A 12831-nucleotide genomic window follows, 5' to 3' on the forward strand; every position below is an offset into this window, starting at 1 on the left:
CTAGCTATAACATCATACCTAAACATAACCATAACCATAACTCTAGCCATAAACCTAGACTCAGCCTTAATATTAACAGTTGCTCTAATCCTAACCCTAATTAACACCTAATTCTAACCCTAAATCTAACCCTAACATTAAGACTAACTAAACTCTCGCCCTAGCCCTATTCCTAGTTTTAACCCTATAACTTATGATAACTCAAACCCTAGCCCTAACCCTAGCCCTAAACATCACTCTAGCCCTAAACCTAGATCTAACTCTACTCTAAATATAACCCTAACCCTAAGCCTAAAGCACACCCTAACACTAGCTCTAACCCTAACACTAATTTGAAAACTAGCCCTAAAACAAGCCCTAGCCTCATGCAAAACAGAGTCATTGCTCTGATTTAACCTAAACAAAACCCTAATTCTACACCTAGTCCTTACCCTAGCCCTAATTCAAGTCCTGACACTAACTGTAGAACTAATACTAATCCTGACTCTGACCTTATCACTAAACCCAGCTCTACACATCACCCTATCCCTAAACATCATCCTAACACTAGACCTCACCCTAAACCTAACCCTAAAACTAGCCCTACTCATAATATCAGTTCCTAAATTAGCCATAGCCCTAAACCTAACATAAAACCTAGCCCTAATCCAAGGCCTAACCCTAGATTTAACCCTAACCCTAACCCTGGCCCTAACCCTAGCTCTATCCCTAGTCCTAATCCTAGCTTTAACCCTATTTGTTACACTTAGTCAAACCCTTACCCTATTGCTACCCTATACCTAATGCTAATTCTGTGCCTACCCCAAACCCTAACTCTATTACCAGTCCTAACCTTAGCCCTCATTCTAGTTCTAAACTTAACCCAAATCCTAACCCTAACCCTAACCCTCAAACTTATATTGACCCTAACACTAAACCTAGGTTTAAACCTGACCCTAACCCTTATCTGAAACCTAACACTAGCCCAACGAGTAACCCTAACCCTAAACCTAACACTAACATTAACATTAGCCCTAATATATAATCCTAAATCCTAATCCTAAATATAGCCATAACCATAGCCATAGCCCTAACAATAATCCATAACATATACCAAACTCTAACACTATCCCTTGACCTAACCCTAGTCCTTATTCTGGACCTAACCCTAAACCTAACCCTGACACTTACCCTAACAAATACCCTAGCTGTAAACCTTATACTTACCCAAAAAATAACCCTAACAACATATGAATTCTAAATCTAGCCATAACCATAACTCTAGCTCTTACATCGCCCATATACCTAACAATAGCCATAAACCTCAACAAAACCTAGCCAAAATTACAATCCTAAACCTAACCCTAAGCATAACTCTAACCCTAAACCTAGCCCTAACCCTTACCCTAACTGTAGTTCTAGCCCTAACCCTAGCTCAAATCCTAAACCTTACCCTAAACATAACCCTACCCCAAACGCTAAACCTCACCCTAACTCTAGCCCTAATCCTAACTATAACCATAGCCCAAACCATAGCTCTAATTCTATCCATTACACTAACCATAATCCCAAAACTAATGCTAACCCTAGACCTAAACCTAACTCTAAACCTACCCTAGCCCTGACTGTAACCCTAAAACTAGCCCTATCCCTAAATCTAACTCAATCCCTAACCGTACATTTAACCTAAACCTAACACTAACCCAAGGCCTAAACCTAACCCTAACCCCAGCCCTAATCCTAAACTTGACCCTAGTCCTAAACCTAACTCGAAACCTACCCATTACCCTAACCCTAAACTTAACACTAATAATAACACTAGACCTAAAGCTAAACCTACCCTAACTGTAAACATAAACCTAAACCTTGAACTAATAGTGAACCTAACCCTAACCCTAAACCTAAGCTAGAACAAACACTAACCCTAATCCTAAACCTAAACCTAACACTAACCTAACCTAAACCTATATATAACCTGACATCTAGACCGATTACCTTAACCCTAATGATAACCCTAGCCCTAACTGTAACATTAATCATGACCATTACTGTAGACCAAACCCTATATTAACCTTAGCCATAGAAAAATCCTAGCTCAAAACCTGAACTGTACCCTAAACCTAATCTGGACTGTAACCCTTGCCCTAACCCTGACCCTAACCCTAACTTTAGCCCTATTCCTAACAATTACCCTAGCCCTAACCTTAGGTCTAACCCTATAAATTACCCTAATGATAACCATAACCCTAATGCTAACCCTACGTTTACCCCTAAACCTATCACAAAACCTAACCATATCCATTACCTTAAACCTAACCTAACCCTAAACCTAACACTATCCATTACCCTAACCCTAATTTTAACCTTAATGCTAATATGAGCCTTAACCCTAAACCTTAACCTAAACCAAACCCCAAGCCTGACCCTGAACCTAATAATACCCCAGCTCTAAATCTGACCCTTTCCCTAAACATAACACTTTAATTTGACCTAGCCATAAACATAACCATAAAAATATCACTAACTATAAACCTAGAATTGACATTAGTCCTAGCCCTAATTCTTGCCCTAAACCTAACACAAAACCTAGCCCTAATCCTACCTTTAAATCTAGCCTTAATCCTAAACTCCATAACCCAAGCCCTAACCCTAAAGCTAATAATAAAATTAGTCCTAACCCTAACCATAACTAAAACAAAACCGAACAACATGGCTAACACTAACCTTAACTTAAACTAAACCCTAGCACTACACCTAGATCTAACCCTAGCTCTAATTTGAGTCCTAATCATAAACTTAAAAAATAACCGTGAACTTGACTTATATCCTAACACTCATCCTAGCTCTAAACACCACCCTAAATTTGAACTGAACCCTAAAAGTAACCCTAGCTCTATTTTGAGTTCTAACCCTAACCCTAAAATTACCCCTGACCTGAATGATATTTTAACACTAACCCTAGCTATAAATATTACCCTAATCTTAAACCTAAACCTAACACTTGACCTACCCCTAACCCTAACCCTAATTTTGTAACCCTAGTTCTTATATTAGTCATTGCCCTAACCCTAGCCTTATACCTCACACAAAACTACCCCTAATCTGAGCACTATACCTAGCTTTAACCCTAACCATAAACCTAACTCTAGCCAAAACATTATCCCTTACCCTGAGCAAAACATTAACCCTAATGGTAACCCTAGACTTATCCCTAATACTTACGCTAACCAAATCCTAACCCTATTAATAGTTCTAATCCTAGATCTCATTATATCTCTAACACTATCCCAAACACTAACCCTAACACTGACCATTATTCTGACCATAACATAAACCCTAGGTCTAAACCTGACCCTAACCCTAAACAAAACCCTAACACTAGCCCTACATGTAACCTTATACCTAAACCTATCCCTACCACTAGCTCTAGACCTAAACCTAATCCTAAATCTAGCCTGAACTCTAGCTCTAGACCTAAACAAAATCTAAGCCCTAACCCTAACAAAAACCTTTACCTAACCCAAAAGCTAACTCTACCACTAGACCTAAACTTGAGCCTAATTCTGGCTTTAACCCTAACTTTAACTCTAATCCAAACACTAACGCTGCCTTTAACACTAAACTTACCTCTAAACCTGAAACTAACCAAAACCTAAACCTAATTCTAGACACTGCCATAACCCTAACCCTAAAACTAGCTCTAATCATAACCCTAGATCTGACATTACGCATAGCCCTAACCCTAGGTCTAAACCTAATACTAAACATAGAGCTAATTTTAGGCCTAAACCTAGCCCTAAGCATAACCCTAACTTTACCACTAGCCCTATACTTAACCCTAGCCTTCGCCTTAGTCCTCAGATAGCTCAAAGCATAACCCTTACCAAAAACATAAGTCTAGATCTATCCCTAATTCTCACCCTTACCCTAGCCCAAATCCTAATATTAACCTAGCCCTAAACCTAGCTCTAAACCTGCCCATTACCCTAACTCTTAACCTAAACTTATTGATAATTCTAGCCCGAACACTAATGTTAGCCCTAACCCTAACCAGAAAACTAACCATACACATACCCTAAAATTAACACTCAGCGTAGTCCTCACTCTATATCAAACCATAAACCTAACCATAAACCTAAACATAACCATGACTCTAATACTAACTCACCCTATCACTAATTCTAACACTAAACCAAAATCTAAACCTAACCTAACCCTATCCATTACCTTAACCCTAACCCTAATGTTAATGATAACCCTAGCCCTAATGCTAATCCTATCCCTAAATCTACCATAATCCTATCCCTAAACCTACCCTAAACCTAGCCCTAACCCTAGCTCAAAACCTAACATTTATGCTACACATGACCATAAACATAACACTAAGCCTAGTTCTAACACTAACTCTAACCCTAACTCAAGTCATATTCCTAAACATAACTCTAGTTCTAACCCTATCAATTACCCCAAGTATAACTCTTACCATAATGCTAACCCTAAGCCTAACCCTATCCCTATTACTAATGCTAAACCTATCAATTACCCTAAACCAAACCTGAACCTTAAAACAATCCCTAAATATACCCTAACCCTAGCCCTAATGCTAATTTGAGCCATAAACCTAAATCCTTACCTAAGCCAAATCCTAATCCTAATAATTTCCCGAGCTCTAAATCTGACCCTTACCCTAAACCTAGCCCTTACAATAGACAGAGCCATAAGCCTAACCACAAAACTATCTTTAAACATAACCCTAGACCTGATATTAACCTTAGCCCTAATGCTCGCCCTGAATCTAAAACAAACTGTAGCCCTCATCCTAGCCCTAAACCTAGCCTTACTCATAACCCTAACTCCAACCCTAGACCCAACCCTAACTCTAACCCTCACCCTACGTATAAACCTAGCTATAATGCCATTTTTATCCTAAACTTAAAACTAACCCTATCCCTAGTGCTAGGCCTAAGATGAACACTAACCATAACCCTAATCTTAGCCCTAATTTAACCCTATTCCCAAACCCTAAATCTAATTTTAGCCCTATCACTAACTCTAACTCTCACACTAGCCCTATCCCTCGTTCTAACCCTATCCCTTACCATAACTCTAATCCTGGACCTAACCCTTGTTCTATCCTTAATTCTAACCTAATCATAGATCTAATCCTAACTATAAATGTAACCCTAACCTTAAGTCTAAGGCTAATACTAACAGTAGCCCTAACCCTAATACTAATTGTAAAACTAGCCCTAACCCTAACCCTAGGACTAAAACAAAGTCAAACAATAGACCTAACCCTAAACCTTAACTTAAACCAAACCCTAAACTAATATAAGAACTAATCCTAACCCTAATTGAGTAATAAACCCAACATTAAAACTAACCCTGACCCTGACTCATATCCTAACACTCACCCTAGCTCTAAACATGATACTAACCTTAAACCGAACCCTAACAGTAAACCTAGCACTAATTCAAGTCCTAACACAAACCACAAAACTAAACCAGACCCTGACATGTATCCTAAAAATAACTCTAGCTCTACATATCACCCTAACCTTAAATCTAACACTGACACTAGAACTACCCCTACCCCTAACACTAAAGCTAACCCTAATTGTAACCCTGGTTCTTACATTACCTGTTTCCCTAACCCAAGCCCTAACACTAACACAAAAACTTGCCCCAATCTGAGCCCTACACCTAGCTTTAACCCTAACCCTAACCCTATTCCTACCCCTAAGAGTAGCTCTAACACTATCCCTAACCCCAAGCTAAACCCTAACCCTAATGGTAAACCTAGACATATCCCTAATCCTCAGGCTAATCAAAACTCTCACCATATTAATAGTTCTAACCCTAACCCTCATTCTAGCTCTAACCCTATCCCAAACCTTAATCCTAACCCTGACCCTTATTCTGACCATAACACTGACCTAGGGCTAAACCTGACCCTAATGCTAGACTAAAGCATAACATTAGTCCTACCAGTAACCTTATACCTAAACCAGACCCTATCACTAGCCCAAGACCTAACCCTAATCCTAAATCTAGCCTTAACTCTAGCTCTAAACCTAAACAAAAACCTAGTTTTAGCCCTAAAAATAACCTTTAATTTAATGTAAAGACTAACCCTACCCCTAGACATAAACCTAGTCCCAATTCTGGCTTTAACCTTAACTCTAACTCTAACCTGAACACTGACCTTGCCTTTAAAACTAAATATATATCTAAATCTGACCCTAAACGAAAGTCAAAACCTAACAATAGACATAGCCATAACCCTAACCTTACAAGTAACAGTAATCATAATTCTAGCTCTTACATTACCCATAGCCCTAACTCTATACCTTAACGTAACACAAAACCTAGAGCGAATTCTAGGCCTGAACCTAGCCCTAAGCACAACCATAACCCTAACCCTAGCCCTAACCCTAACCCTAAACCTAAACCTAGCCTTAGTCTTAAACTTTACTCAAAGCCTAACCCTTACCATAAATATAAACTTACACCTATACCTTACTCTAAACCCTAACCTTAGCCCTAAACTTAACCCTATCCCTAAACATAGCTCTAAATCTACACCTTACCCAACCCTACACATATCTGTATTGATAATCCTAGCCCTAAACCTAACCCTAACCCTAACAACTAACCAGAAAACTAACAGAAGACCTAATCCTAAAACTAACACTCGCCATAACCCTAAACCTAGCTCAAAACCTAACACTTCCATAAACCTAAACATAACCGTTGCCTTAACATTAACCCTAAAACTTAATCTAACCCTAAACATAAACCTAAACCTACATCTAACTATATCCATTACCCTAACCTTTATCCTAATCCTAATAATAACCCTAGCCCTAACCTTTACCCTAACTCTAAACCTAACATAATCCTGTTCCTAGACCTAAGGATGAACCTAATCCTCAACCTAACCTACTAGCACGAACACTAGCTCAAAACCTAGCCCTTACACTAAACATAACACTAGCCCAAACCCTACCCCCAAATCTAGCCCTAATCCTAACCATAACCATAGCCCAAACCCTACCTCTAACTCTATCCATAACCCTAACAATAATCATAAACCGAATGCTAAACCTAGCCCTAATCCTAACCCTAACTTTATCCCTAGCCCTGATTCTAACCTGAAGCCTCAACTTAGCCCTAAAACTTACTCAATCCCTGACACTTACCTTTAACCTAACTGTAAGATAATGATAAGCTCAATCCCTGACACTTACCTTTAACCTAACTGTAAGATAATGATAAGCCTAACCCTAACCCTAGTCCTTACCCTAAACTTAAAACTAGAATTAACCTTAGCTCTAACAACACCCATTACCCTAACCCTAACCATAAACATCATGATAACATTAGTCCTAACCCTAAACCAACTCTAATACTATCTGTAAACCTAACCTAGACCTAACCATAAACCTAAACCTTGCTGTACTCCTAACCCTAGGTCAAATTCTAACAATTATGATAAACTTAATACTAACCCTAGTCCTAAACCTAAACCTAACTCTAACCTGACATTTAAACCTGTCCATTACATTAACCCTAATGATCACCCTAATCCTAACCCTAGACCTAATCTAAATCTAACCCTACCCTTAGCCCTAACCCTAGCTCAACCATACCCTAAACCATATCATAAACCTAACCCTATCTTTAACCCTAACCCTAACCCTAACTCTAAACCTAATAAAAAACATAACCCTAGCACTAACCTTAGCTCTAACCCTATCCATTACCCTAATATAACCATAAACCTAATGCTTACCCTAGGCCTAACCCTAACCCTATCCATTACAATAAACCTAATCTGAGCCCTAAACCTTATCTGAAGCCTAAACTCAGCCTTATCTATTACCCTAACTCTTACTCAAACCAAATACTAATTTGAGCCATAACCCAAAACCTCAACCTAACCCAAACCCAAAACCTAATTCTGACTATTATAATACCCCTAGCTCTCAACTTGAACCTCAACATAAACCTAACACTGACACTAGACCTAGCCATACATCTTACCTGAAAACTATCCCTAACCATAACCCTAGACCAGATATTAGCCCTAGCCCTAATTCTTGCCATAACCCTAACACAAACACTAGCCCTCATCCTAGCCCTAAACCTAGCCTTTATCCTAACCCAAACCCTAACTCTAGCCCTATCCCTAATTTTATGCTTCGCCCTAGTTCTGAATCTTGCTATATCCCCATTTCTTCCCCCAAATCTAACCCTTACTCTAATCCAAGACTTAATCCTTACTCTAATCCTAGACCTTATACTAGCCCTAATGTAGTCCTAACCCTACCACTAGCACTAAGACTAACTCTAACTCTCTACCTAGCCCAATTCCTAGATCTAACCCTATCCCTTACCATAACCCTAACACTTGCCCTAACCTTAGCTCTAACACTAGCCCTAGCCCTAACCCTAGAACTAATCCTAAGTCTAAGTCCAACCCTAAACCTAAGCCTAAACCTCACACTAACAATAGCCCTAACACTAACACTAATCCTAAAACTAGCTCTAATCTAGTTCAAGCCCTACAACAAACTGAACCATACCCCTAAACTTAACCCTTAACCTAAACCAAAAACAAACCCTACACCTAGCCCTAACCTCAGCCCTAATTCCAGTCCTAATCTAATCCTAAAACTAACCTTGAGCCTGACTCTGACCTTACACTAAACCTAGGTCTAACATCACCCTAAAAGTATACTTGACCCTAAAACTAGAACTAGCCCTAACAGTAACCCTAAAAGTAGCCATAATCATAACTCTAGTTCTTAAATTAGCTGTACACCTAATCCTAGCCCTAACCTAAGCCAAAACCTAGCTCTAAACTGAGCCTTGTACCTCGTTATAACCCTAAACCAAACCCTAGCCCTAAACATTACCCTAAACCTAAATGTAGCCTAAAACTAACTCTAACCCTAAACATAACCCTAGACTTAATCCTAACCGTAATCCTAGCCCTAACTCTAGCTCTAACCCTATCCATTACCCTAAACATTACCCTAATCCTAATGCTAACCCTACCCCTAAACATAACCTTAATACTAAACCTAGACCTGACACTAACCCTAACCATCGCCCTAGGCCGAACCATAGCTCAAACCATAATCCTTACCCCAAAACCTTATGCTAACACTAAATCTAGGCATAACCCTAACCCTATCTCTAGCCAAATCCTGACCATAATCCTAGCCCTAAACATATTCATAACCCTAAACCTAAGGCTAACCAAAATATAGCTCTAAACATAGCTATAACCCCACCCATTACCCTAACCCTAACTGTAAACATCATGAAAACACTAGCCCTAACACTAAACCTACTCTAAACCTAACTGTAAACTTAACCCTAGTCCTAACCCTAAACCTACTCTAACCCTAACTGTAAACCTAACCCTAGACCTAACCATAAACCTAACCCTTGCTGTAGTCCTAATCCTAGCTCAAACCCTAAGAGTTAAGGTAAACCTAACACTAACCCTAGACCTAAACCTAAATCTAACCTTATCCTTTTAGTCTAACCCTAAACCTATCACTAACACTAACATTATTCATTACCTAAACCTAACCTGAACCCTAAACCTAACCCTATCAATTACTCTAACCCTAACCCTAACCCTAATGATAATTTGAGCCCTAAAACTAAACCAAAGCCTAACCCAAACTCTGAACAAGACAATGACTTTAATAACACACCCAGCTCTAAACCTGACACTTACCATAAACATAACCCTTAAATTAGACCTAGTCATAAAAATAAACCTAACTGTATCCCTAACCATAACCCTAGAACTGACATTAGCATTCTACCTAATTCTTGCCTTAAACCTAACACAAACCCGAGCCCTCATCCTAGCCCTAAAACTAGACTTAATCCTAACCCAAAACCTAACCCTAGCCCAAAACTTAATTTCAACCCTCACCCTAGTTCTGAACCTATGTATAACCACATCGTTTCCCCTAATGCTAACCTTAACCATAACACTCTCACTAACACTAACCCTAGCTCTAACCTAGACCTAATCCTAACACTAACCATAGCTCTAATCCTAAGCCTAATTTATTGCTAAATGTAACCCTAACTCTAACTCTAGCCCTAAGACTAACCCTAATTCTAGACCTAGACCTATTTCTAGCAACAACCTTATCTATTGCCTAAACCTAACACTAGCCCTAACCTTAGTCTTAATCCTAGCCCAAGTCTTAAACCTAGAACTATACCTAACTCTAAATCTAACCCTAACTCTAAACCTAAAGCTCACCACACTAGCCCTAACCCTAATTCTAATTTGAAAACTAGCCCTAACCCTAGCTATAGCCCACAAAAAACAGAGCTATAGCCCTAATCCTAAGCCTTAATCTTAACCAAATCCTAATGCTACACCTAGTCCTAACCCTATCCCTACAACTAATACTGACCCTTACTCTGACCCTAAAACTATCTCTAAACATCACCCTAACCCTAAACTTAACCCAAATACTAGACTAGCCCTAATCCTTAACCCTAAAACTATGCCTAATCATAAAGCTAGTTCTTACATTAGCCGTAGCCCTAAACATAACACAAAACCTAACTCTAATCTGACCATCAAACCTAGCTTTAAACCTAACCCTAACCCTAACACTAACACTAACCCAAACCCTAGCTCTAAACCTATTCTTTACCCTAAGCCAAACTCTCATCCTAATGTTATTCTAGTTCTAACATTAATCCTTAGCTTACCCCAAACCCTAATTTTATTACTAGTCCTAACCCTAGGCTTTATTCTATCTCTAAATCTTACCCTTACTCTTATTCTGACCCTAACATTAACCGTAGGTCAAAGCTGTCCTTAATACTAAACCGAACCCTAACATTAGCCCTACCAGAATACCTATACTAAACTTAACCATAACACTAGCACTAGACCTAAACTTAATTCTAAATCTAGCCATAACTTTAGCCCTAGTCCTAGTGTTATGTTTAGGGCTACGGCTAATGTAAGAACTAGCTTTATGATTAGGCATAGTTTTAGGGTTAAGGATTAAGGCTAGTCTAGTATTTGGTTTAAAAACCTAGCCCTAGCCCTAAAATAACCATTAACATAATGCAAAGACTAATCCTACCCCTAGACCTAACCCTAGTTCTAATTCTGGCCGTAAACATAAACCCAATGCTAACCTGAACTCAGACGCTTAGCCTAACACAAACCCTAGCTCTAAACATTATCCTAACTCAAAACTTAAACCTAACACTAGACATATCTATAACCCTAACCCAAAAAACTAGCCATAACCATAATCCTAGCTCTTACATTACCCATAGCCCTAACACTAGCCACAAAACTCACACAAAACCTAGCCCTAATACAACCCCTAAACCTAGACCTAAGCATAACCCTAACACTAATCCTAGCCCAAAACCTAAACCTAATGCTTGCCCTAGCCCTAACATAGCTCAAACTCTCACACTTACCCTAAACCTAACCCTAGCTCTCACCCTAACACTAACCCTATCCCTAATCCTAACTGTAACCATAGCGCAAATCCTAGCTCTAACTTTGTCCATTACCTTAAACATAACCCTAACTCTAATGCTAACCCTAGCCCTAACCCTAACCCTAACCCTAAACCCAACCTAGCCCTGATTCTAATCCTAACCCTCACCCTAGCCCTACCCTAGCTCAAACCCTAACAGTTACTCTAAACCTAACCCTAACACAAACCCTAGGAGTAACCGAATTCTAGCTCTAATCCTAACATTAACCTAAGCCTAACACTAGCACTAAACCTATGCATTACTCTAAATATAAGCCTAAATCAAATCCTAATCCTAGGCCTAAACCTAACCCTGTTTCTAACACTAACCCTATATATTACTCAAAACTTAACCTGAACTACAAACCTAACTCCATCCATTACTCTAACCCTAACCCTAATCCTAATGCTAATTTGAGCCTTAACCTTAAACCATAACACAAATCAAACCTTAACCCAGACTCTGACCCTAATAATTACCTAGTTATATACCTTACCCCTATTCTAAACCTAGCCCTTACACTAGACCTAGCCATTAACCTATTCCTAACACTATCCATAACCATAACCCTAGACCTGACATTAGCCCTAACCCTAATCCTAGCCCTAACCCTAACACAAACCCTATCCCTCATCCTAGCCCTAAACCTAGACTTAATCCTAACCCTCACCCTCACCCTAGTCCTATCCCAAATTATGAACCTTGCCCTAGCACTGAACCTAGCTATAAAACCCAATCCTTTCCCATAAAACTAAACCTAAACCTAGCCCTAACCATAGCCTAACACTAACACTAATCATAGCATTAATCCTAGCCTTATTTGAATCCTAACCTTAACCCTACACCTAACCCTAGCCCTAAGACTAACTCTAACTCACACCCTAGCCCTATTTCTATTTATAACACTATTCATTACCATAACCCTCACAATAGCCCTAATCTGAGCCCTAACCCTAGCCATATCCCTAACCCTAGATCTAACCATAACTCCAAATCTAACCATAACTTTAGCCTAAACCTCATATTACCAATAGCTCTAACACCATTGCTAATTAAAAAACTAGCCCTAATGCAAGCCCTAGCCCTAAAACAAAACCAAGCCATTGCTCTAACCCTAAACCTTAACCTAAACCAAAACCTAACCCATAACTACTCATAACCTGAGCTCTAATTCGAGTCTTAGGCCTAAAGCTATCCCTAATCTTGACTCATATCCAAACACAAACCCAGCTCTAAATATCGCCCTAACCCTAAAACTAATGCTATCACTAGACCTAGACGAAACTCTAACCCTAA

This window comes from Ictidomys tridecemlineatus, chromosome 1 (assembly GCF_052094955.1).
Source record: "Ictidomys tridecemlineatus isolate mIctTri1 chromosome 1, mIctTri1.hap1, whole genome shotgun sequence".
In the NCBI taxonomy this organism is placed as follows: Eukaryota; Metazoa; Chordata; class Mammalia; order Rodentia; family Sciuridae; genus Ictidomys; species Ictidomys tridecemlineatus.